Source organism: Anabrus simplex, chromosome 2 (assembly GCF_040414725.1).
Source record: "Anabrus simplex isolate iqAnaSimp1 chromosome 2, ASM4041472v1, whole genome shotgun sequence".
NCBI classification, from domain to species: Eukaryota; Metazoa; Arthropoda; class Insecta; order Orthoptera; family Tettigoniidae; genus Anabrus; species Anabrus simplex.
In genome coordinates, this window is record NC_090266.1 from 90,114,219 (window position 1) to 90,138,527 (window position 24,309).

At 39.0% G+C, this 24,309-nt stretch overlaps 1 long non-coding RNA gene across 1 annotated transcript in view; it reads right to left on the bottom strand.

Moving 5' to 3' along the window:
* Nucleotides 1–14,338: 14,338 nt before the first annotated feature.
* Nucleotides 14,339–24,309, bottom strand: part of LOC137498617 (uncharacterized) — a 52,613-nt gene continuing 42,642 nt past the window's right edge. The window contains exon 2 of the long non-coding RNA XR_011017872.1: nt 14,339–15,334. This is a non-coding gene — a long non-coding RNA (uncharacterized lncRNA). The remainder of the gene's footprint in view (nt 15,335–24,309) is intronic.

The following is a 24,309-nucleotide window of genomic DNA, read 5'->3' on the forward strand; positions in this document are numbered from 1 at the left end:
ATTCAAGCAGATGGGTAGCAGTCAGAGAGTGATAAACAGTCTTTTTGTAATTAACGTTGAGAACAGAAATAGCAAGCAGTGCGACGAACAGTCAGTACAAGCTGTAGTGAATGTTATTGGTCAGTAATTCATTCACTACACTGCATTCTAATGACTCACATATAAGAGATCTGAGATCATTCACACTGTAATAACTTAATATAAACATATCTAACAAAAAAACATGAACACTCACAAACATTACTTATTAATCAATTCTACATTTTACGCCCTAACATTTCTGCCATTAAAAACTTGTTCGCTTCATCTGCCCTTCGAATAACCAATCTGCATCACAATTTACATGTTCAGGCCTTGAACAATTTCCTCATTTGAGGGTCGACAAGACAGAAAACATGGCCAATTCACCAGTAATAGGCACCAGTGCATTTCGTTGACGATTAAGTTCTGAATTGTTATATTTCGCACCGCTTAGGTAATGCAAATAAGAATATGCGTCTAAAGGATTTTTGCAGAAATACTATCTCTGGCCTAGTAAGAAGCAAGTTTCACTCTCCTGGCCCATCTACTACTTCTAAACAGATGAATTTTAAACCTCAAGTGGCAGCAGAGAAAAAAAGTCTGAAGCAAAATACATGCCAATACATGGTTCTTCAAAATGCTGTGGATACTGCACTACGAAGAAGGCACCTCACAGGACAAGATGGTCATGTATGACATGTGGGGTCGGTTTGTGCCTTTCATCTGACGGGAACTGTTTCCTCCCTTTCATTCAGTGATTCTTCATTTTGTAAAAACTGAACAATATTTTGTGCCTTATGCAAAAGTTTGTGTAATTTGTGTAAAAGCAGTGACTTACAGGCACAGTGCTTGCAAATGAAACCACCCTATAATTTTGTACATTTTACTGAAAATTTTTTAAAAAAAAGGAATATTACTTTATTTTGAATCAGACCCGACCAACAGCTGCAAACTGCAGACGATGATTAATTTGTTTTGATGATGTGCTTATGTAATTGCCAATTTTCCTTTCAAAATTGGAAAAAAAAAAAAAAAAATTCTGTGGCTCAAAGGGATAACCCTACACTGCGCAGTGGCTCCCATGAGACCCCTACTCCTTTCTGCATCCCTGAGTAACCCATCTTCCACATGAGGATGGTGTTCCTTGTGAGGCCTGCCCTATTCAGTCATTTTAGTTCATAAATCACCCACCATAGGCCAATAAAGAGATCACTTACAAAGAAATTTTTAGAGTTTCCATGACAACAGCCATTAGTCCAAATACCAGTCCTTCTCTCGTTGATAGGAAATGCATAGTGTGACAAATTTAATTTGTTAAAATATTTGCTGTGTGATTGAGGGCTTCCTCCCCTGCAAAACATGTAACCTTGCCGCGGCGAGGAGGCTTGCCTGTTCCAATGAAGCAGATAGCCGAGCCGCAGATGCAACAATATCTGATGGGTATCTGTCGAGAGACCAGACTAATGATTGGTTCATCAAAAGGGGGGTAGCAGCCCTTCGGAAGTTGCAAGGGCAGCAGTCTAGATGATAGACGTGGCTTAGGTCTGCTGATACTGGTACATGGCTGAACGCAATGGGAAAACTACAGCCGGAACTAACTCCTGAGGACTTGCAGCTCTCTCTGTATGAATGATGTACTGATGATGGCTTCCTCCCGGTAAAAAATTCCAGAGATAAAATAGTCCCCCATTCAGATCTCTGGGTGGGGACTACACGAGAGGGAACGATTATCAGGAAGATGCATACTGACATTCTGCAAGCTGGAGCATGGAATGTTAGAAGTTTGAATCATTGTGGCAGGTTAGAGAATCTGAAAAGGGAGATTAAAGTTAGATGTAGTTGGTTAAGTGAAGTACGTTGGCACGAAGAGCAGGATTTCAGGTCAGGCGGTTAAAGATTTATCAACACAAAATCAAAGAGGGGGAATGTATGAGTTGGTTTAATAAAGAATAAGAAAACAGGACAGCAGTTAAGCTACTACGACCAGCATAGCGAAAGGATTATTGTTGTCAAGATAGACACCAAACCAATGCCCACCATATTAGTGCAGGTCTATATGCCCACTAGTTCAGCAGATGATGATGAAATCAAAGAATATATGAAGAGATAGAAGGTTTAATGCAATATGTAAAAGGTGACGAGAATTTAATTGTGATGGGAGACTGGAATGCAGTGGAAAGGCCAAGAAAGAGAAGGTAATACAGTGGGAGAATTCGGGTTGCGACAAAGGAACGAAAGAGGAAGTCAGCTGGTTGTATTCTGCACGGATCATAATTTAGTCCTTGCTAATACACCATAAACGACGCCTGTATACGTAGATAAGACCTGGAGACACTGGAAGGAATGAAATAGACTTCACTATGATTAGGCAGAGATTCAGAAACCAGGTATTGGATTGGAAAACCTCCCCAGGAGCAGACGTGGACTCTGACCACAACTTGTTAGTCATGAAATGCCATCTGAAGCTGAAGAAATTGAAGAAAGGAAGGAATGCAAGAAGGTGGGATCTAGACAAGTTGAAAGAAAAGAGTGTGAGGAACTGTTTCTAGGAACATGTTGCACAAGGACTAAGTAAAAGGGCTGAAGGAAACACAATAGATGAAGAATGGGCAGTTGTAAAGAATGAGGTCTCTAGGGCTGCTGGAGAAATGCTAGGAAGAAAGGAAAGATCAACTAAGAATCAATGGATAAGTCAGTATATACTGTACCTGACTGAAGAACGACGAAAGTACAAGAATGCAAAAAATGAATAGGGCAGAAAAGAATACAGGCGATTAAAGAATGAAGTGGATAGAGAGTGCAAGACAGCTAAGGAAGAATGGCTAAAGGAGAAGTGCAAGAGTGTTGAAGGTTGTGTGGTCATAGGAAAGGTAGATGCTGCATACAGGAAAATCAAGGAAACCTTTGGAGAAAGGAAATCTAGGTGTATGAACACTAAGAGCTCAGATGGGAAACCACTTCTAGGGAAAGAGACAAGGCAGAAAGATGGCAGGAACATATCCAACATTTGTATCAAGGTAATCTAATGACGTGGATGATATGGCTTTGGAACAAGAAGAGGCTGTTGATGCTGAAGAAATGGGAGACCAAATTTTGAGGTCAGAAATCGACAGAGCTTTAAGAGACTTAAAGAGGAACAAGGCACCTGGAATTGATAACATTCCCTCTGGATTACTGACTGCCTTGGGAGAAACCAGCATGGCGAGGTTATTCCATTTAGTGTGCAAGATGAATGAGACAGGAGAAGTGCCATCCGATTTTCGGCAGAATGTGCCAGGAAAGCCGGTGATGACATGTGTGGAAACTACATCACCATTAGTTTTGTATCTCATGCCTGCAAAATTTTAACAGGTATTATTTACAGAAGAATGGAAAGACATGTTGAAACTGAGTTGGGAGAAGATCAGTTTGGCTTCAGAAGAAATGTAGGGACTTATCAAGCAATCCTGACTTTACACCTGATCTTAGAGGATCGAATAAAGAAAGACAAGCCCACATACATGGCGTACGTAGATCTAGAAAAGGCATTTGATAATGCTGATTGGACCAAGCTATTTGAGATTCTGAAGGAGACCGGGATCAGATACAGAGAACGAAGAATTATCTACAATCTGTATAAAAATTAGTCTGCAGTGATAAGAATCTAGGTCTTTGAAAAGAAGTAGCAGTCCAGAAAGGAGTGAGGAAAGGTTGCAGCTTATCCCCCCTCCTTTTCAATATTTATATAGAACAGGCAGTAAAGGAAATCGAAGACGAATGTGGGAAGGGAATCACGATCCAAGAAGAGGAAATCAAAACCCTGAGATTGGCTGATTTTATCTGAGACTGCAGAAGATCTGGAGAAATTGCTGAATGGTATGGACAGTCTTGTGTAAGGAGTACAAGATGAAAATAAATAAGTCCAAAACGAAAGTAATGGAGTGCAATAAAAGGAAGTCAGGTGATGCAGGAAACATTAGACTACGAAATGAAGTCTTAAGAGAAGTAGATGAGTACTGTTACTTGGGTATTAAAATAACTGCTATTTGTTTTACATCGCACCGACACAGATAGGTCTTGTGACGACAATGGGATAGTAAAGGCCTAGGAATGGGAAGGAAGCGGCTATGGCCTTAATTAAGGTACAGCCCCAGCATTTGCCTGGTGTGAAAATGGGAAACCACGGAAAACCATCTTCAGGGCTGCCGACAGTGGGGTTCAAACCCACTATTTCCCGGATGCAAGCGCACAGCTGCGCGCCCCTAACTGCATGGCCAACTAGTGATGGCATCAGTAAGGAGGACATAAAATTCTTTCTTAAGAAAAGAAATTTGTTCACTTCGAACACTGATATGGGAATGAGAGAGATGTTTTTGAAGACTTTCGTCTGGAGTATCGCATTGTATGGAAGTGGAAGTGAAACATGGATGATAACTAGCTCAGAAAGAAAGAGGATAGAAGCTTTTGAAATATGGTCTTACAGAAGAATGCTGAAGGCGAGATGGATAGATCGAATCACAAATGCAGAGATGCTAAATCGAATTGGTGAGAGAAAAATTTGGCTAAATATGACGAGAAAAAGGGACAGAATAATAGGACACATCTTAAGACCCCAGGACTTGTGCAGTTGGTTTTTCAGGGAAGTGTAGGCGGTAAGAACGGTAGCGGTAGATCAAGATATGAATATGATAGGCAGACTAGAGGGGATGTAGGATGCAACAGTTACGAAGAAATGAAAAGGTTAGCACAGGATAGGGTGGCATGGACGGCTCCATCAAACCAGTCTAAGGACTGATGACTCAAATAATAACAACATTGAGGGCTTTTAGGACAATACACCACACATGCCTTTTGGTGGGAAAAAAATGAAATGAAATGGCGTATGGCTTTTAGTGCCGGCAGTGTCCAGGACAAGTTCGGCTTGCCAGATGCAGGTCTTTCGATCTGACTCCCGTAGGCGACCTGTGCGTCGTGATGAGGACGAAATGATGATGAAGACGACACATACACCCAGCCCCCATGCCAGCGAAATTAACTAATTATGGTTAAAATTCCCGACCCTGCTGGGAATCGAACCCGGGACCCCCGTGACCAAAGGCCAGCATGCTAACCATTTAGCCATGGATTTTTGGTGGAATTATGTTTCTTTACAACAGAGAATTTAGTGAAAACTGTTTGTTCCTTGTGAGACCCACTGCACAGTCATGAACATTTTTAGGGAGACCATGTTGAGGTTATATGATTTCATTCTCATTGACAATGTTTCAAAGTGCGTTTATGCCTTAATAATATTTGTGTTGTATTAAAGTTGTCACATAATGACAAACTAACTGATGATCAATTGTTTACTGCAATGGAAGTAATTCCTGCTGTACCTAAAAATAGTGAAGATGACAGTGATGAAGAGTTCAGGACAGAAAATATACTCTTTTCCGAGGACATATCCCCTATGGCTTTCTCCAGACAACCACCAAATGTCCCTGTGCCTAACCAATCAACATTTGGTACCGAACAACCACCACCTACTGAGCTTCATTCCACTCAGCCACAAACATCTGTCAGGGTAGAGTCTCCCTCAGATGGTGCAAAACAGAGAGGTCCTAAGTGTATTCCTACCATAGCAAGTCAAACAACAGAAGAAGTGAAATATAGAAATGTCATATGGAAAAGAGGATGCATGCAACGGGCTGACGAAGGTCTCAAATTTTCTGGTATAACGGTGCTACCAGATGAAATACGTGAGTTGGAAACTCCCTTCCATTTTTTTTTTTTTTTGCTACTTGCTTTACGTCGCATTGACACAGATAGGTCTTATGGCGACGATGGGACAGGGAAGGGCTAGGAGTGGGAAGGAAGTGGCCGTGGCCTTAATTAAGGTACATCCCCAGCATTTGCCTGGTGTGAAAATGGAAAACCACGGAAAACCATCTTCAGGGCTGCCGAAAGTGGGGTTCAAACCCACTCTCTCCCGAATACTGGATACTGGCCGCACTTAAGCGACTGCAGCTATCGAGCTTGGTCTTCCAGATTTTTAGCTTCTTTTGTACAGAACAGTTTTTAGAAAAAAATGTTGGAATGTTGTGGTTTTCTCATAAAAATAAAATGTCATGTATCATATCTTGTATATATCTTAAGGAAAACAACATTGAAGTTATATGTTGGTAACTCGTATAAATTTAGTAGAGTGGTTTATCTTTGCTTGCTTTGTTCTTTGAACATTTGAACTGCTTAGTGTGAGTGAATGTCAGTTGTAATCAATAGCTCGAAATAAAAGGATGTGTGTAATGAAGCTGGTGTTTCTATGGTATAAATCGATTACCTAATAAAGGGTTCATTATTGGACATTATAAATTTTCCAGCTAACTCATTCCTGGTTGCCAGCGTTTTGCCCCCGTATGCAAGGTTGGGCTCATCAGTTGGTACCTAGCACACCCACCAAGCACATGTTCTCATAGTGCGTAGGCACTGCCAGTGGCTCCAAGTAACCTACGCAGTGGCCTCCACGGTATGCACTAGCCAGCGTCTTGGTGGGTATGCTAGGTACCAACTGATGAGCCCAACCTAAAACGTGGGGGCGAAACGCTGGTAACCAGGAATGAGTTAGCTGAAAAATTTATAATGTCCAATTATGGACCATTTATATTGGTATTATAAATTTACTTATTCGGGACAAATATTTCAGGTTCCCTATGGGAATCAACATCTATTACATCAATTACCTAAACCGGTGTAACAAGCAGAAATGGAGATATGAAGGTTATGGGCCCAGAGATCCAGAGTGCCAAAATGCCGCAGTAAATTTTGGACAATATAAGTTGAAATGGAGTAACGAGAATTAACGGACGAAGCAAGTTGTGACATTATTGATGGGAAAAATGGCGACCTCATGGACCAGTAAAGAAACACTGATTAGGAATGTGGCCAAGCTTACAGTGGAGGACTATTTTTCGTGGGCATTAAAGGTGAAACAAGAGCTGTTGTTGAAAGATGTATGGGAATCAGTAATAGGGTATGAGGATACGCCAGGTTGTCAGCTGTCTCAGATAGAAACGAGACGACAAGCGCGAAACAATGTGATCGCGTTAGCGGTTATTTTCAAATATGTAGGAGAAGATTTTGAAAGTGACATTGCAGATATTGAATCAGCGAAAAAGGCATGGGAAAAGCTGGACGAGTTGTGTAATGATGGAGGGCTAGTGAATGGTGCTATGACCCTGAAACAGTTAACTCATTTTCAGAAGCCCAAGGACATGTGTGTTCAAGAATACTTCGCAAAAATAAATCAACTGTGGAGGAGAACGAGCAAAGCTGGATACGAGTTCACAGATCAACAAGTTGCAGGAATGATCATCGGAAATCTTACAGAGGAATATGCAGTTTGTATCCCTTCCTTGGAAGCTGATTTGGCGAAACTGACCATCTCAAAGGTGAAGGCGAGATTACGCACAGAGGAAAGCAGAAGGAAACTTCAGCAAAATGGAGGAAAGCCTTACGACACTGGAAAGTGTGAGGAGGATGAGGCTCAAGCCATGGTTGCTCAACAGAAGCAAGATATCAAGAAAGAAGACGTGGGACAAGGAAAATATAGTTGTTACAATTGCGGTAAACAGGGACATGTATCTAAATATTGTCAGAGTACCCAAAAGTGCTTCAATTGTGGTAAGTCAGGACATTATTCAAAAGTATGTCCAAAAATGAAGAGTGACGAATCATCACGGGAGAGAAAATCAGTGAATACGAATGGAAAAGTGGTAAGCTCAGAAATTATACATGTAGTAGATAAAGCAATGAGCATGGTAGTTTCTGTAGGAACTGAGAAAATTAGAGATTGGCTGTTCTATTCAGGTGCATTCCATCATGTGTGTCCAACAAAGGAGATGTTAATAGACATGTTAAATGTATCCAGGGATGTAGAAATAGGAGATAACAGTAAGCTGGATATTAGAGGTATAGGTAAGATCAAAGTAAAAATGTCAACAGGCTGGACAATTTCATTTACGGATGTGTTGTATGTACCAAACTTAGGTGCAAATTTAATATCATTTGGTAAGTTACCCAGCAAAGGTTTCGAAGTAGGATTTGTAGGTGAGGAAGCAGTGGTTGTAGATAAGAATGGAGATGAAACATTGTTTGTTGCAAATAGGAGGAATGATGTGTATGTAGTGCAAATAGACGGGAGAAATGATATTGTACCTGTGAATGATTGTGATCGAATAATAGATCCAGAATGTAATAACAATGTAGCATTTAAATGTCTTGGGGAGGTTAGGTTGTGGCATGAGAGATACGGACATGCACATTCTGAAGCTTTGTTTAAATTGCCTATGTTAGAATTGAAAAGAAGTAATGATTTAATACTTGTTCTGTATGCATTCAAGGTAAACTAAGTAACAAGGGAGAACCTAAGTCTTGTGAGCGTAAGGCAGAAAAATCACTTGATGTGCACATTGATGTAATTGGAAAAATTAGTCCACCATCACTTGGGAAAGCTCAATATGTTGTAACAATGATTGATGGATACTCCAGATTTAATATGGCTGTATGTGTGAAAAATAAGGATGAAGTGTTGGAGGTGTTTAATAGGTATCAGGCATAGGCAGAAAAGTTACATGGTATAGGAATTAAGGTGGTGCAATCTGACAATGGTACAGAGTATACATGTAGCGGGTTTCAAGCACAATTGCAAAAATATGGTATTACTCATAGGTGGTCTGTACTCCACAACAAAACGGATTAGCAGAGAGGCAGAATAGAATGATGTTTGATACTGTTAGATGTCTATTGATCCAGTAAGGGTTACCAAAGGAATTCTGGGGAGAAGCGGTAATGACTGCAGTGTACTTAAGAAATAGGTGCCCATCCTCAGCAATAAATTTTCAGATACCGTATGAACTGTGGTTCAATAGGAAGTAGGATCAGGAAGAAATAGGTAGATTGAAAGTGTCTGGATGTCAGGCGTGGGCTGTGAGGGGAGACAGCAGGAAGTTAGATCCCAGAGCAGAGTCATGCGTTATAACAGGTATTGCAGTACGTAAAGGTTGGATGGTAGAACATCTAGATGTAACTAGTGCTTACTTAAACAGTGAAATCAGTTGTACTGTATACATGGAACAACCAGAATTGTTCGTAGAATAAGATGTCCAAAACTATGTATGTAAATTGAAGAAAAACATCTATGGACTACCTAATTCGAGTAAACACTGGAATGCTTGTGTTCATGCTATAATTAGAAGACTAGATTTTAAGAAATGTGGCAAAGAACCATGTGTGTATGTAAAGGAGTGTTGTATTATTGGCCCTTATGTTGACGACACAATTGCAATAGGTGACAAAGAGCTTGTTAAGTTAGTTAAAATAAGGTTAGCAGATGAGTTAGAGATTAAAGATCTAGGGAAAGCAACAAACTTACTGTCAATAAAAATAGAACAGACAAAAGAAGAGGTTATGTTGAGTCAAGGTTTGTACATTGACAAATTACTTGCTGATTTTTCCATGAGTGACTGTAAACCGAGTAAGACTATTTTACCAAGTGGGTATTCCGCAGCTGAAAATGATGAGCAGGAATCTGATTGTACCATTTATCGCAGTGCAGTAGGAAGTTTGCTATTCTTGTCAAATAATACTAGACCTGACATTGCATTTGCGGTAAGTAAAGTTAGTGAAAATTGTCAAAAACCTAAGATTAAAGATTGGAAAGAAGTGAAGCATATCATGAGATATCTATGTGGTACTAGAGATTTAAAGTTGTGCTTTAAAAATTGTGAGGAGTCAGTACAAGTGTTCTGTAATGCAGATTGGGGAGGAGATACTGAGTCTAGAAGATCAGTGAGTGGGTGTGTAACCACAGTGGCAGGGGGAGCAGATTCATGGTACCGGTATAGTAAGAAACAGAGTTGTATTGCTAGATCTACCATGGATGCTGAATACATGGCAATGGCAGAGGTATCTCAAGAAGTAACTTGGATGAAAGATTTGCTATCAGAGCTAGGGTTGGAAAGTTTTATGGATATAACTTGTAAAGGTTTGCTGACAATGTAGCAGCAATTAAATTGAGTAAAAACAATATTGTGATAATAATAATAATAATAATAATAATAATAATAATAATAATAATAATAATAATAATATTAATTGCTTTACGTCCCAGTAACTACTCTTACGGTCTTCGGAGACGCCGAGGTGCCGGTATTTTGTCCCGCAGGAGTTCTTTTATGTGCCAATAAATCTACCGACATGAGGCTGTCGTATTTGAGCACCTTCAAATACCACCGAACTGAGTCAGGATCGAACCTGCCAAGTTGGGGTTAGAAGGCCAGCGCCTCAACCGTCTGAGCCACTCAGCCCGGCACGATATTGTGAGTGAAAGGTCAAAACATATAGACATTATGTTCCATGTATGTAGAGAGCTAGTAGAAAAGGGGTTCCTTGAGTTTGTATATGTAGCATCAGAGAAAAATGCTGCAGACCTGTTCACAAAGAATTTATCTGGCAACAAGCTTAAGAGTTTGTCTAAGCTTATAGGTTTGCGATGAGAGGATAATTGATTGAAGTGTAGTATTTTATTTTTTTGAGAAAAGGGGGGAGTGTTGGAATGTTGTGGTTTTCTCATAAAAATAAAATGTCATGTATCATATCTTGTATATATCTTAAGGAAAACAACATTGAGGTTATATGTTGGTAACTCATATAAACTTAGTAGAGTGTTTTATCTTCGCTTGCTTTGTTCATTGAACATTTGAATTGCTCAGTGTGTGTGAATGTCAGTTGTAGTCAACAGCTCGAAATAAAAGGATGTGTGTAATGAAGCTGGTGTTTCTATGGTATAAGTCGATTACCTAAACCGGTGTAACGAGCAGAAATGAAGATATATCAACAGAAAATATGCAGTGAGACTCATAAATACAGTATTCAATTAGATCCAAATAAGCCTTTCTGTCTGACGACAAATGAGCTGAGAAAGTATCTGGGCATTTGCATAATGATGTTACTAGTTCATGTGCCCCATACTAGGCAATATTGGATTGAAATTCTAGGAAACGGTACAATCAAAGAAACTATGCCACAGAAGCAGTATGAAAAGATTAAAAGGTTCCTGCACTTCTGCAGTACCACCAGGGCAAGATGGGCATGATAGATTACATAAGATTCCCTGATCATGTAAATGAGAGGTTTTCTCAAGTGCCTCTAGAGGGCAAAAATTTGTGCCACCAAAGCTAGACACTATCTAAAACAATTTATGTCTGATAAACCCCCACAAAAGGGGCTACAAACTCTTCCTTCGTGCTGGAGTACGTGGTTTCACTTATAAAGTGGAAATATACAGTGGCCTAGAAAATGATCCTCCTCTGCGAGCTCCTTTGGGAGAACCATACCTTGGTGCAAGCTCCAACACAGTGATATGACGAACCAGAATTATTCCAAGTAACTGGCAGTATAAGTTACATTTTGATAATTATTACACATCTCTTCCTCTTCTTGTCAATCTTAAAAACAGACAGATTCATAGTCTTGGCAGCTTTCGCCGGAATCGCTTTCCTGGAGTGCAATTGTCAACAGAAAAAGATATGAAGAATAACCCTCGTGGGAGCACTGAAGAATGCACAGCTACAATAGACGGAGTGAACATAACAGCAGTTGGAAGGAAGGGCAATAAGCTAGTCTCGTTGGCCTCGACATTTGTCGGACAACAGCCAAAGAAGAAAGTGAAACGATTTGACAGGAAGGAGCACAAAACAATTGAAACTAACTGTCCAAACATTGTTTCTGTTTACAATCATCCGCATGGGTGGTGCTGACTTGTTAGGTAGCCTTGTTGGCAGGTACAGAAACATCATGAGAAGCAAGAAGTGATATATTAAGATTGCTTTATCATCTACTGGATCTGTTAGTCGTAAATGCTTGGCTTTTGCCTAAGAGATGCCTAATTGAAAAAGGGTACAGCCTACTATGACTCCTGTTGAATTCCGCACTGATCTTGGTGTAACACTCTGCAAGTTTGGAAAACCCATTACTCCCTCACAGGGAAGTCCTAGATCTGAAATTGAATTGTAGCTACAGCTAAAGAAGAGGAAAGGCCCTACTACACCAGCACCACCACAAGATGTTTGGAGTGACCAAGTTTCTCATTGGCCAGTAGTTACTGAGAATAGACAACGCTGTAAATTGCCTGGTTGTAGTGTTAAAACACATGCTAAGTGCACAAAGTGTGCAGTATATTTGTGCCTACACAATAAGAAATACAGTTATCACAATAACTGAAATTGAGTAGACACAATGTTTCCCACTGAAAGGAAAATATAATTATTTTCAAACTGATCCTTGTTGAAAATTTTTACTTAAAATTGCTTATTATGTAATAGCCCATTTTATCTGTGTGATAATTTTACAAGGAAATCAAACATATGTGCTAAATTTACCTGATGGTGCAATGCATTACTCGTAATCAGTGTGAATGTTCATTTTTCCTTATTAGTTTTTAATTTCTCAAACAATGTGTTTTGTATTTACTGTATATACAGGGTTATTCACCTAACATGTTATACAGAAATAACTTCTAAACCATTAAAGATATCGGCATTCTGTTTTCATATTCGTAAATGGTACCCAGGGCCTTGTAAAATAACGTCCTACTTAGTCTCATGGGGTGATTAATAACTGAGATGTTGATACTAACTCCATATTTTTAAATGGAACGGCACAAATTCATACAGCTGGCCTAAAAGATCAACTGCGTACAAGTTCAAATATGTAAGTATTTTCAAAATCGGACAATTACTTTTTGAGATATAAATAAGAACAGCAGGCGCGGTTTTGCTGTCGCATCAGACGGCGTGAAGTCGAGCAAGAACATATTGAGGCGCAAGCTGGTTCCTGGCCTTGATTCCAGCCAGAGAACGGATACCAGGCATGTACTGTAAACATAATGTGATGTACCATAACATACCCTGGGTAATTAATGTTATTGTATGACTGGCGAACACACTGCGGGGAAGGGAGATTAAAGTTGTATTGTTTTGTTTTGACATGCACTCAGTTTAGCATTTTTCCTCACGGATGGGAATGGGAAGGATTTGGAAAGGAAGTCGGCCGTGGCCTATCACAAAGGTACCTATCCGGTATTTGCCTGGTGTTGAACATGGGACACCATGAAAATCACCTTCAGGTTGGACGAGGCAGGACTCGAACCTACGCTCTCCCGAATGCACGCTACTACAGTCGCGCTGGAGCTTTGCAGAGATTAATGTGTGTAAAATAAAACATACATAATAGTGTTGCTGCCATCTCACCACGATCAGCTCTGAACATTTGCTTTTCTATAAGGAGGTCTTCCGGTGTTTTGTGTTATGTTTATTTCTCAACTCATAGAGTAGTATGAACTGTACACTAAAACCAGTGACAATCATAGCTTTCGTTATGTTCCTTTCATGACAAAGTACTTATTTTATTCCTTTTAAACACGCCAACTCTTTCTGTCCTGTCGTGTACGTCTCTCATACACACTTTGCAAACCCATCACGTGTGTACGAGGTGCTTACATACCCTGGTACGCAGGGTCTTGTAAGATAACGTGCTACTTAGTCTCGTGGGGTGATTAACAAACGAGATATTGATACTAACTCCATATTTTTAAATGGTACGGCACAAATTCATACAGCTGATTTAAAAGTTCATCTGCGTACAATCACACATATAAACATTGAAAATAAGGTGAGGACACATTGAAATAAGTAAATAAAAAGTCTGCGTGACTGAAGATGTCCCGTAAGAGGACGAAACATGTATCACGAGTATAGTCTAATGTAGTCTTTTCAATAAAGACAATTACAGTATTGTAAAGGTGGAATTATAAATATAAATTTTCACAAGTTGATACTTTGACAATACGGGCTCTAATATGAAATTTATAAAGTGCAATATCTTTCCACAACTTAGTAACATTCTAAGTAATAAAATCAATTTTTTCACCGAAATTTTAAAACTTGCAGAGTGATGGGTTAATGAGGGGGCATTTCTGTTCATCTACAGACGGACATTTCCTTGTAAATATGGTATACAGAATGTTTCAATGCCTCTCACATTTAAAATATTAAAACTCGTTCTTAACATCGTAACTTCGATATTCTCCTGACATTTACACCTAAATGATTTGATATCATTTCTTCAGATATGAATATCTCAGTATTAAGATATCTAACATGTAGAAGGCACGCCCACACACAAAATTTGTGTGGGGACTTTCTGAGAGTCACACGAATAAATTCCTATTTCAGTTCAATTCATAATGTCCTCACTCCAACCCATGTAGCCAACATACTGCATTCTATCAATGAGTCACATATAAGAGATCTGAGACCATTCACACTGTAATATCTCAATATAAACATATCTAAGAAAGAACATGAACACTCACAAAAACTATGCATTAATCAATTCTACATGTTATGTCCTAACATTTCTGCCATCAAAAACGTGTTTGCTTCATCTGTCCTTCGAATAGCAAATCTGCATCACAATTTACATGTTTATGGCCTTGATCAATTTCCTCATTTGAAGGTCAACAGAGGGTAAACATGGCCAATTCACGGCCAATAGGTACTCGTTGTCAAGAACACTTCCTTTGCTTCCGAGCACGTACAGTTCATTACTTTTTGTATAGCAAATAACATAAATTCTGGTAACCAAACATTCAGCAAATAAGCGTCTATGACTCCCAGATGCAGTAACTCATCCTCTGTTGCCACCTTATGCAACACAGCTTCCATTTTTTTTCTCAGCTGTTCTGCTTCATCTAAGGTAAATGGTCCAGCTCCCGATTCAGTCATATAATCGTGCTGCAACATTATAGGTGTCTCCATGAAATTTTTATGCCGGAAACTTGGAATGCGACCGTGGAATATTCCCTCAAGGTATTCCTGAGTCTGCACTTGTTCGAATTCGAAAACCGCCATTATGGCTTGTGACAGGTTTGCCAAGAAGTTCTTCTGTTGTTCGTTTGGTTTGCATTTTTTGAACAACCAACTTGGATCCCAATTTATCCGGATATTAAAAATTTTCATTATTCGCTTGATTTCAGGGTCTTGTTCTATGAATCTACTAGGTTCCTCTTCCTCTTCAAAGGCCTGCTGCAACTGGTCGAGGTTAAGAGTCTTTAAGAAGGATGGGTTGTTGGGACCATGTAGGACACATTCAGCAGCTTTCAGATCAATTCTTGGGATGGGATTTTCTTTACGGAAGCGGCTCCGTGTACTTACGCCATCCCTAAGAGGCTTGGCAGGCTGCTGGGAATCTGCAGTTTGAAACTCATCTTCCCTGTTTATCTTCATGCCAGCTGTTCCTATAACAAACCAAACACCAAAATCAGCATATGTTACAAAAGAAAGCTATATGACTGAAGAAGAAGAATATGATGATGATTATGATGACCATCAACGAAATGTATGGTGGACAAACTACAGTACAAAGTTATTGCCCACAAAAATGAAATTAAAAACACATTGATGACACATGTTGGATAGGAAATAAACAAGAAAGACAATGATAAGAAACTTAAAAGTCTGCCTCAGAGTCACAATAAACAAAGTCAGAGTGTATATAAATGGGAATCGCAACTCACAATGAAGCAATGATGGCAACTTCAGTGTAAAGTTGCTAAGTGTAGCACATTTCTATGATACTGTCAGGGACAAAATTTCAAAGAAAGCGACAATTGATTTTAATGGCTAATTTTAGGAACTATTTAGTGACTTTTGGAGAATTCACTGCATGGGTTTATACATAATCATTATGTATGCATTACTAGTATCTAAATTGCTTATAATTTATTCATCCTTCACAACTTAAAGTTTACTTTAAAGTTAAGTATTTATTGAGAGTGTTTAATGTTTCTATTGTAAGTTTTAATTTACTCCTCAAAATACTGATATGTACTGATCTTCAAAATGGAAGTTAACTCTTTCCCACAGGTTGCGTAGTAAAGCGTACTGGACTCTCACACTGTTTCCTGCAGTTTGTGTAGCAGAGCATACTTGACTTTCAAACAGACTACTTCTACCCTTACATGTTACAAATCTCATGACTGGTCCGTATTGAAATGTACATTAATTCAACAATGATACAAAATTTTATTGAGATCCACCTGTTCAATACACATTGGGTTCTTAAAAATTAAGATTTACATCTTGTCATCTAATTTAACGGGACATGTTTTGCACATTGCATGGGCATCATCAGACGTAATCTCATGCCTAAAAGAAAAAGATCAGGATCCTGATTACTCTAGTCAAAGTGTCACATAAAGAAATATGTGTGTTATAAAAATTAGGAATAAAAATTAGGAAAACTTGGTGGAAGTTCCCAAAATACAATTTGCACAATTAAGACATGTTTAAAAATATGTACGAGAAAAATGAGTAATGTTGGTGCAATCTTACATTGAAATCCTTAAAACATTTTTAAAATAGTCAAACTGTCCTTATTTGCATAAATGATAAGAAAGTCTATGGCTAAAATATGGCCTTGAGGTACAAAATCAAAATTAATGGAATCTGGTTAAAGGCAACCCAATTTGAAGTCGTAGAATGGTTTCAATGATCCTTAAGTGGCTTAAAAATTTAACAAAGACATTAAATATTTTTGTAGAAAGTTTACAGTAACCCACTTAAGAATCATTGTAACCATTCTACGACTTCAAATTGGATTGCCTTTAACCAGATTCCATTCATTTTGACTTCGTACCTCAAGGCCAAGACTTTCTTATCGTTAACATAAATAAGGACAGTTTGGCTATTTTAAAAATGTTTTAAGGATTTCAATGTAAGATTGCACCAACATTACTCATTTTTCTCGTACATATTTTTAAACATGTTTTTCTTTTTTTGCTATTTGCTTTACGTCGCACTGACACACATAGGTCTTATGGCGACGATGGGATAGGAAAGGCCTAGGAGTTGGAAGGAAGCGGCCGTGGCCTTAATTAAGGTACAGCCCCAGCATTTGCCTGGTGTGAAAATGGGAAACCACGGAAAACCATCTTCAAGGCTGCCGGCAGAGGGGCTCGAACCCACTATCTCCCGATTACTGTAAACATGTTTTAATTGTGTAAATTGTATTTTGGGAACTTACAACAAGTTTTCCACATTTTTATAACATGTATATTTTTTTATGTAACACTTTGACTAGAGTAATCAGGATTCTGATCCTTATTTTTTAGGCATGAGATTACGGCTGATGATGCCCATAAAATGGGCAAAACATGTCCCGTTAAATTAGATGCCAAGATGTAAACCTTAATTTTTAAGAACACAATGTGTACTGAATAGGTGGATCTCAATAAACTTTTGTATCATTGTTGAATTACTTCTACCTTCGCTAGGCTGAGTGGCTCAGACGGTTGAGGCAATGGCCTTCTGACCCCAGCTTGGCAGATTCCATCCTGACTTAGTTTGCAGGTATTTGAAGGTGCTTAAATATGTCAGCCTCGTGTTGGTAGATTTACTGGCACATGAAAGAACTCCTGCGAGACTTAATTCCCGCACCTTGGCGTCTAAGAAAACTATGAAAGTAGTTAGTGGGACATTAAGCCAATAACATTATTATTATTATTATTATTATTATTATTATTATTATTATTATTATTATTACTTTTACCCTTTGTCGGCTAAACATATAACTTCCTGGAACAGCAAGTTTGAAATTGGTAGGGATGATGATAAAAGTGATGTGGGAAGCAACTAAGACAGAATATAATGTTCATTCAGGTAGCACCCACTGTTAAATTATTAGGCATACTTAGACAACTAATAATTGGATGGTGTTATGCATCAACTGACCAAGCACCAAAATTGAATTTTTTAGATTATTGCACCATCTGGTAGCTAAAGGTGTAAACTTTCCATAGGTTATTGTTCAGACTTTTATTCTCAATATGATTTCGCGGGAAATGAATTTTGACCAAACGCCAACCTCTCAATCATTAAATTGAAGTTTTGCATCAAGTAACCAACCACCATTTCTGAGTATGAATTACGCGTCAAATGACCACACGACAAGCGTGCAGTCACTTGGTCTTGTGATGCTCAATGTAGATTCCTGCGTAATAGATTCCCACACAGTATTTTTTCCCTGCGACATACGCCCAGAACCTAAAATCCTCCGATGTGGAAAAATCGAAGTTGGATGAAAAACTGGAAATGTTTTGTTTTGACCTTGAAAAAACACTGCCATTGCCCCGTATTCCCACAGATATGGACTTTTTACAAGCGCCAGTTGTAGTTAGGCTATATAACTTAGGGATTCATAGTGGGAAAGATAATAAAGGTCATTATTATGAAATTAAATGGTGTATGGCTTTTAGTGCCAGGAGATCCCAGGACGGGTTCGGCTCGCCAGGTGCAGGTCTTTTGATTTGATGGCCTAGACAACCTGCACGTCGTGATGAGGATGAAATGATGAAGACAACACACACACCCAGCCCCTGTGCCAGGGAAATTAACCAATGATGGTTAAAATTCCCGACCCTGCCGGGAATCGAACCTGGGGCCCCTGTGACCAAAGGCCATTTAGCCATGGAGCCGAACTGTCATTGTTATGTCTGGTTGGAAGGAGAAGCAGGACGGGAGGCTCAGGAGGTTGGATCCTGCTTGTACAAGCATCTCATGGAAAACGTGCACAAAGCCAAAGAAGTCATATTGTGGTCATATTCTTGCGGAGACCAGAATCGTAATATAAAGATTGTTCTACTTCTGAAAACAGTTCTGGAACAACACCCTACCATTGAAAAGATTACAAAAATATTTCTATTTCCAGGCCATAGCTTCCTTCCAAACGACAGCAACTTTGGAGATATAGAACGTGCTTTCAAATTTCAGCAGCGCCTCTATACCGCTGAAGACTGCATAAAAGTAATGAAGATGTGCCCAAAGAAGAACCCGCTTGTTGTGCACAGAATGACCGGACCAGATTTTCATAGTACAGTTCATCTGGAGAAGCACATTGTAAAAAGGAAGACAGGCACAAACAGTGAGAAGGTAAACTGGTTGCATGTGAGAGAAATAGAGTTGAAAAAAGATAAACCCTTTAGCAATTTCTTCAAAATGCATTTTGATGCAGAATGCACTGTTGAAGTGAACATTAAGAAATCTACAGTTGGTCGCGGCTTCAAAATGAAAATGGATCCGTTCTGCATGGTCTGCTTACTCCGTTAGGGCCCAATGGAAACCAGTTTCAGAAGCGAAACTGAACGACCTGCACTCTCTCATGGAGCTGATTCCCAATGACGCTAAGCCTTTCTATAACGGCTTTTTTAGTGATCCTGGAATAGACGATGATATAGATGGGTGTGATTGTGGAAATATGGATTTTGAATTCGAAAATTCTTAAAATCCTGCGTTATATTACACTTGGAGAAACTGTGTTTATGATGCGTTAATACTATGATCTACCAGTGTAATTTCTGCACAACTGTATATTCTAAAATTCATGTTTTCTCTATGTCATGTTGTATGCTGTTATGTATAATTTAATCCTGTACTTAAATAAGCAATAAAATTAGTCAACAAGTACCATACTTTACACTGCACTGAATTGTTAAAAGTCAGATTGATCACTAAATAATGACAATTTTATTTGTTGGTCAAGTGATGCAGAACAAAAAACGAATGTAACCACAATAAAGCATCAAGTGACCAAGCATCATTATCTCAGATTATGATGATATACTGCAAATATCCCTAAATTGAATACATTAAGAAGAAAATTTATGTATTTATCTTCATTTTGGTATATAATACCTCACATTTAACAGGAAATATGAATTAATATAAAGGATATTGCGTTTATGTCATTATCTCAAAATCTACTTTTGGCGCTTGGTCAAGTGATGCATAACACCATCCAATAGTCACTTTCAATGCTTAGTTAATTCCATTTCCAACTATGAATCTCTACCTAAACTTAGAACAGGTGCCAATTTTTCTTCCAACATTATTCAGTGCAAAATAGTATGTAATTTGTATGCGTAATAGGTGGTATGATTTGCTATCTACAGACTTTCATCACACGGATCTCAAAGACGTAATAAATTGGGGGATTACAGGTGAAATACTGTGTTCTCCGCATTACCAAGAAAGAGCCCTATTAGATTGAGCAATTCAAACTGACTTTAAAAGTACAAGCAATTTGACATAACTTTGCACCAGGTTTGATGCTTTTTGATGCATCATACCAAACTGGAGGGGGGGGGGGGGTGTCATATGTGTAATTAGGTGATCTCATTGTATCATTTTAGAATAATTATAGGGTACGTTCCATTTTTTTTTTTGCAAAATTTAAAATCAATATCTTATCTGGTTTTTACAGAATAAATCGTTTAGTGAAAGTACTCCACGACTATATCAGACAGGCAAATTATTACTCCCTGTTTCACCAGACAGTGAGTCAAAGATTGTCCGTGGGTAAGGGTCAAACACAGAAATAAGCCATAAAAGTGCATATCACCTGCATGGTGTGCGATTATACAGTATTAGCTCTCTTACACTCTGTACAAAAAATAAACAAATTAAAAGCAAAACAGCTAAAAATGGTTCCACCTATTCAATACATTTTTTTAATATTATAAAAGCTAAATTATTCGGGGACTACTTTCGACCTCATGTGGTAATCTTCAGCCAAAAATTTTATAAAAATTGACCAGTCAAGACACGAAAACATACAATGGATGAGTGTTACAATGCAGTTCTGTTACACAACAAAACGATTAAATTTGTCTTGCTTGTTAAACATCGTCGAATTAAAATTACATCACACTTCGGCTAAATATTTGGATAAAATTTCACCATCTTAGGCTTGCGATTTACAACAATTGGTACAGAATCACATGAATGAAAGTTTGTATTGTATTACACAGCCTGTGGTATTTGTTATTCATTTAAAGTAAAGTGAAACCATGTAAAATTCCATTAGGGACATCTTGATATCTTTGATGAAAGTACAAAAGAAGAGTACGAGTTGTTTTGCATTTCAGATCAAATTCACAAACTGTCTGAAAAAGACAATCAAATATAGTAAAAAACTGTTAAGACGTTTCTGCAGGGGACAACAAAAATGAACGTGTTAAGCAAGAAAACGTACTACTGAATATACAAATAACAACTACCCAACAGGGATATGGAAGAACTAGATACAGATTTTTCCGACATGAAGAGTATTCGCGGGTACAGTGAAAACTGTATCTACATTTCTCAAGATGAGAAGAAAGTATTAAAAGGTGTGAAAAACACGAGAGAACAAATATGAAAACCTTTTCTGCTGGGGCTTATAAAATAACAAATGCACTGAACGGTGAGAAAAACACCGAACAGCAAATATGAAAACATATGCACAGGGGTCAATAAAAATATCCAAGTATTATTGCAGATCACACTCTTTCTAAAACAAATGTTAGTGGAAACCTTTTATTTTAGAGCAGTGGTTTGTAAAACATTATTTTCGCACCTTTAGACAATGAATTGGAGGTTATATTCGGCCATTTGTGACTGCGACAGAACAGAATGACTTTGGCCCACATTTTGAAAACTTCGACCAAGTCGAATCGATCGAGTCAAAACTCGAATGTGCGAGTTCAACATTCGCGACCTCTGCGCACTTAATGATGCGGATGCCAGTCCACTTTCTGAAAGATTTTAATGTTGTCTTCATTAAAAAGGAGTTTCACTTCTGTATCCATACCCAGGCTATCACAAGACAAATAAGCACCCGCTAGTCAATTTCACACGATTATGTTCTTAAGCCAGATTTAGGCCACAGTGTCACGCGAAAAAACAACACTGTACCACTCAACACAAAATAAATTTCTAGCTTCTGAGGTCCGGTTTCATCAACGTGGATTAAATATACTCTAACCCTGAGTTTGTTAACTTATGAAACAGAATTAATAATCACATTCATAATTAAATAATTTTAACTCATTCTTACGAGTCACACGTATCACCAAGCTATTTAGGCAGAGGGTTAACTAACACCATATCATTGGTCAACGTCCCCGATAAATAGCATTTAAAAAAAAAACGCTGTATTAACCCTCGCCGGAAACAGCTGCCATACCGATCTAGGAGGCAGTGACTAAAAATCTGAGAATATGAACACACTTCTTGCGTTGTTCTCTAGTTTATTTCTTGCACGGTATTTTGTTTTCTTCCTCAGTTCCGTGCTAGATGTTATTCGTTCGTGAACATGATAGAACTGATTGCAGCGATGGAGAAATGGAAGAAGTTTAGAAGAGAATAGGGACACGAATTTTTCTGCTTTAGGAAAAACATTACTTACTGAATTACCCTCCAAGTACCGAAGCATCATAGCCTCTTCAGACCTGGGTGGGACTGCAAGATCACAAAATAAATAACTATTTTGTTTTTTATGTCCCTAGGCTCATTTCAAACACAAATTCATAAATTAATTATGATGATGATGATGATGATGCATGTTGTTTAAAGGGGCCTAACATCTAAGGTCATCGGCTCCTAATGGTATGAAATAGACGGCATGAGATAATTAAAATATTCAAATGTATCCCCTGACTAGATTTTAAAATAAATGGTGATGAAAAATGATCATGAGATTGAAACAATCAGTGGATGTAATTTGCAATGCCTTATGTTCTAATATAAGTATAGAAAATAGAGGTGATAATGGAATAAGGCATTGCCTGGAAATACAGATATATATATAATTCAGGTGAGAAATTAAAATAACACATTAAAATACGCAGACAAGAACTAAAATATACAGTCAAAGGGGTAAAAGCGACATTAACACAAATACACTAAGACAAAGTACATTATTAAATGCGATAAAAAAGACCACTATCCCTCATAAAACGGATGACGAGGTCTGCTGACTCCTCCTCATCGCGCACGATGAGGGAGATGGAGTGGCAGGCCCAATGGGACATAACCTGATGTCTCAGTTGAGAGTGAATATCACTTGCTGGAACCTTGTAAGGCAAGGGGGGCAGTGTTACTACCTCCTTGGCAGCCTGATCTGTTAAGTCATTTCCCTCTACAGCCATGTGGCTTGGGAGCCATAGAAACGCGATTCTGGTGCCGGCATCTGAACACCCGGCCAGCAGGTTCTGGATCCGCTGCACCACAGGGTGTCGAGGGAAACATGCATCAACAGACTGTAGCGAGCTCAAGGAGTCAGTACACAGAAGAAAGTGTCGATGCTCATCGGACAGTGTGTACTGCAGAGCTTCACAGATGGCATTGAGCTCTGCTGTGAACACACTACAAGTTTCCCGAAGAGCAAAAAGAAACCTATCACTGTCGACAACAAACGCACAGCCCACTTTTGTGTCTGTTCGCGAGCCATCCGTGTAAACAACAACTGAACCTGGATACTGGACTACAATGGACAGGAAGAGCCTCCGATAAATCGAAGGGTCTGTGTTTTCCTTCGGGCCAGTGTGCAGATCCAGGATTATTTCAGGTCGTCGTACTACACACGGAGGTACCCCACTTGGTTGTCTGACAAGGCATGGAACCGAAGGTATGTGAAACAATCTGTGACTGCTATCCAAGCATATTCCAACCGGCCGTGTTGCTCGAGGACAAGCAGCGTACAGCCAACGGTTTCCACTGTTGAATACGCAAGGATAGCTTGGGTGAAGTGGCATCTGTCGCAAATTTGCAACATACAATAGAAGCATTTGCTGGCGCCTCAGGTGTAAAGGCGGCACATCAGATTCAGCGAGCAGGCTAGCAATGGGGCTTGAACGAAAAGCTCCCGTCGCCAACCTAATCCTGCTGTGGTGGATGCTGTTCAGCTTCGCAAGGACGCTTGGTCTTGCTGAGCCATATGCTGCACTGCCACAGTCTAGCTGTGATAAAATATGTGCCCTACAGAATCGTGGGAGCACCGTGCAGTCAGCATCCCAATTAGTGCTGCTAAGAAAATTCGAGATATTGAGCTTCTTAGTGCATTGCACTTTTAACTGCCGCACATGTGGCTCCCACGATAATTTGCTATCGAAAAGCAGCCCAAGAAATCGGTAAGTGTCAACAACGAGAAGAACGACATTTTCTAAATAAAGCTCAGGTTGTGGGTGAAAAGTACAGCGCCGACAAAAGTGGACAACAGAGGACTTTGCGGTAGAAAACCGAAAGCCATGTTCTAAGGGCCACTGTTCCACTCTCCTAATAGCTTGTTGTAATTGTCGTTCTGCAACTGCCATATTACGCGAGCTATGGTGGAGAACAAAATCATCCATATATAGTGACGGTGTTACTGCTGAACATACAGCACAGACAATACCGT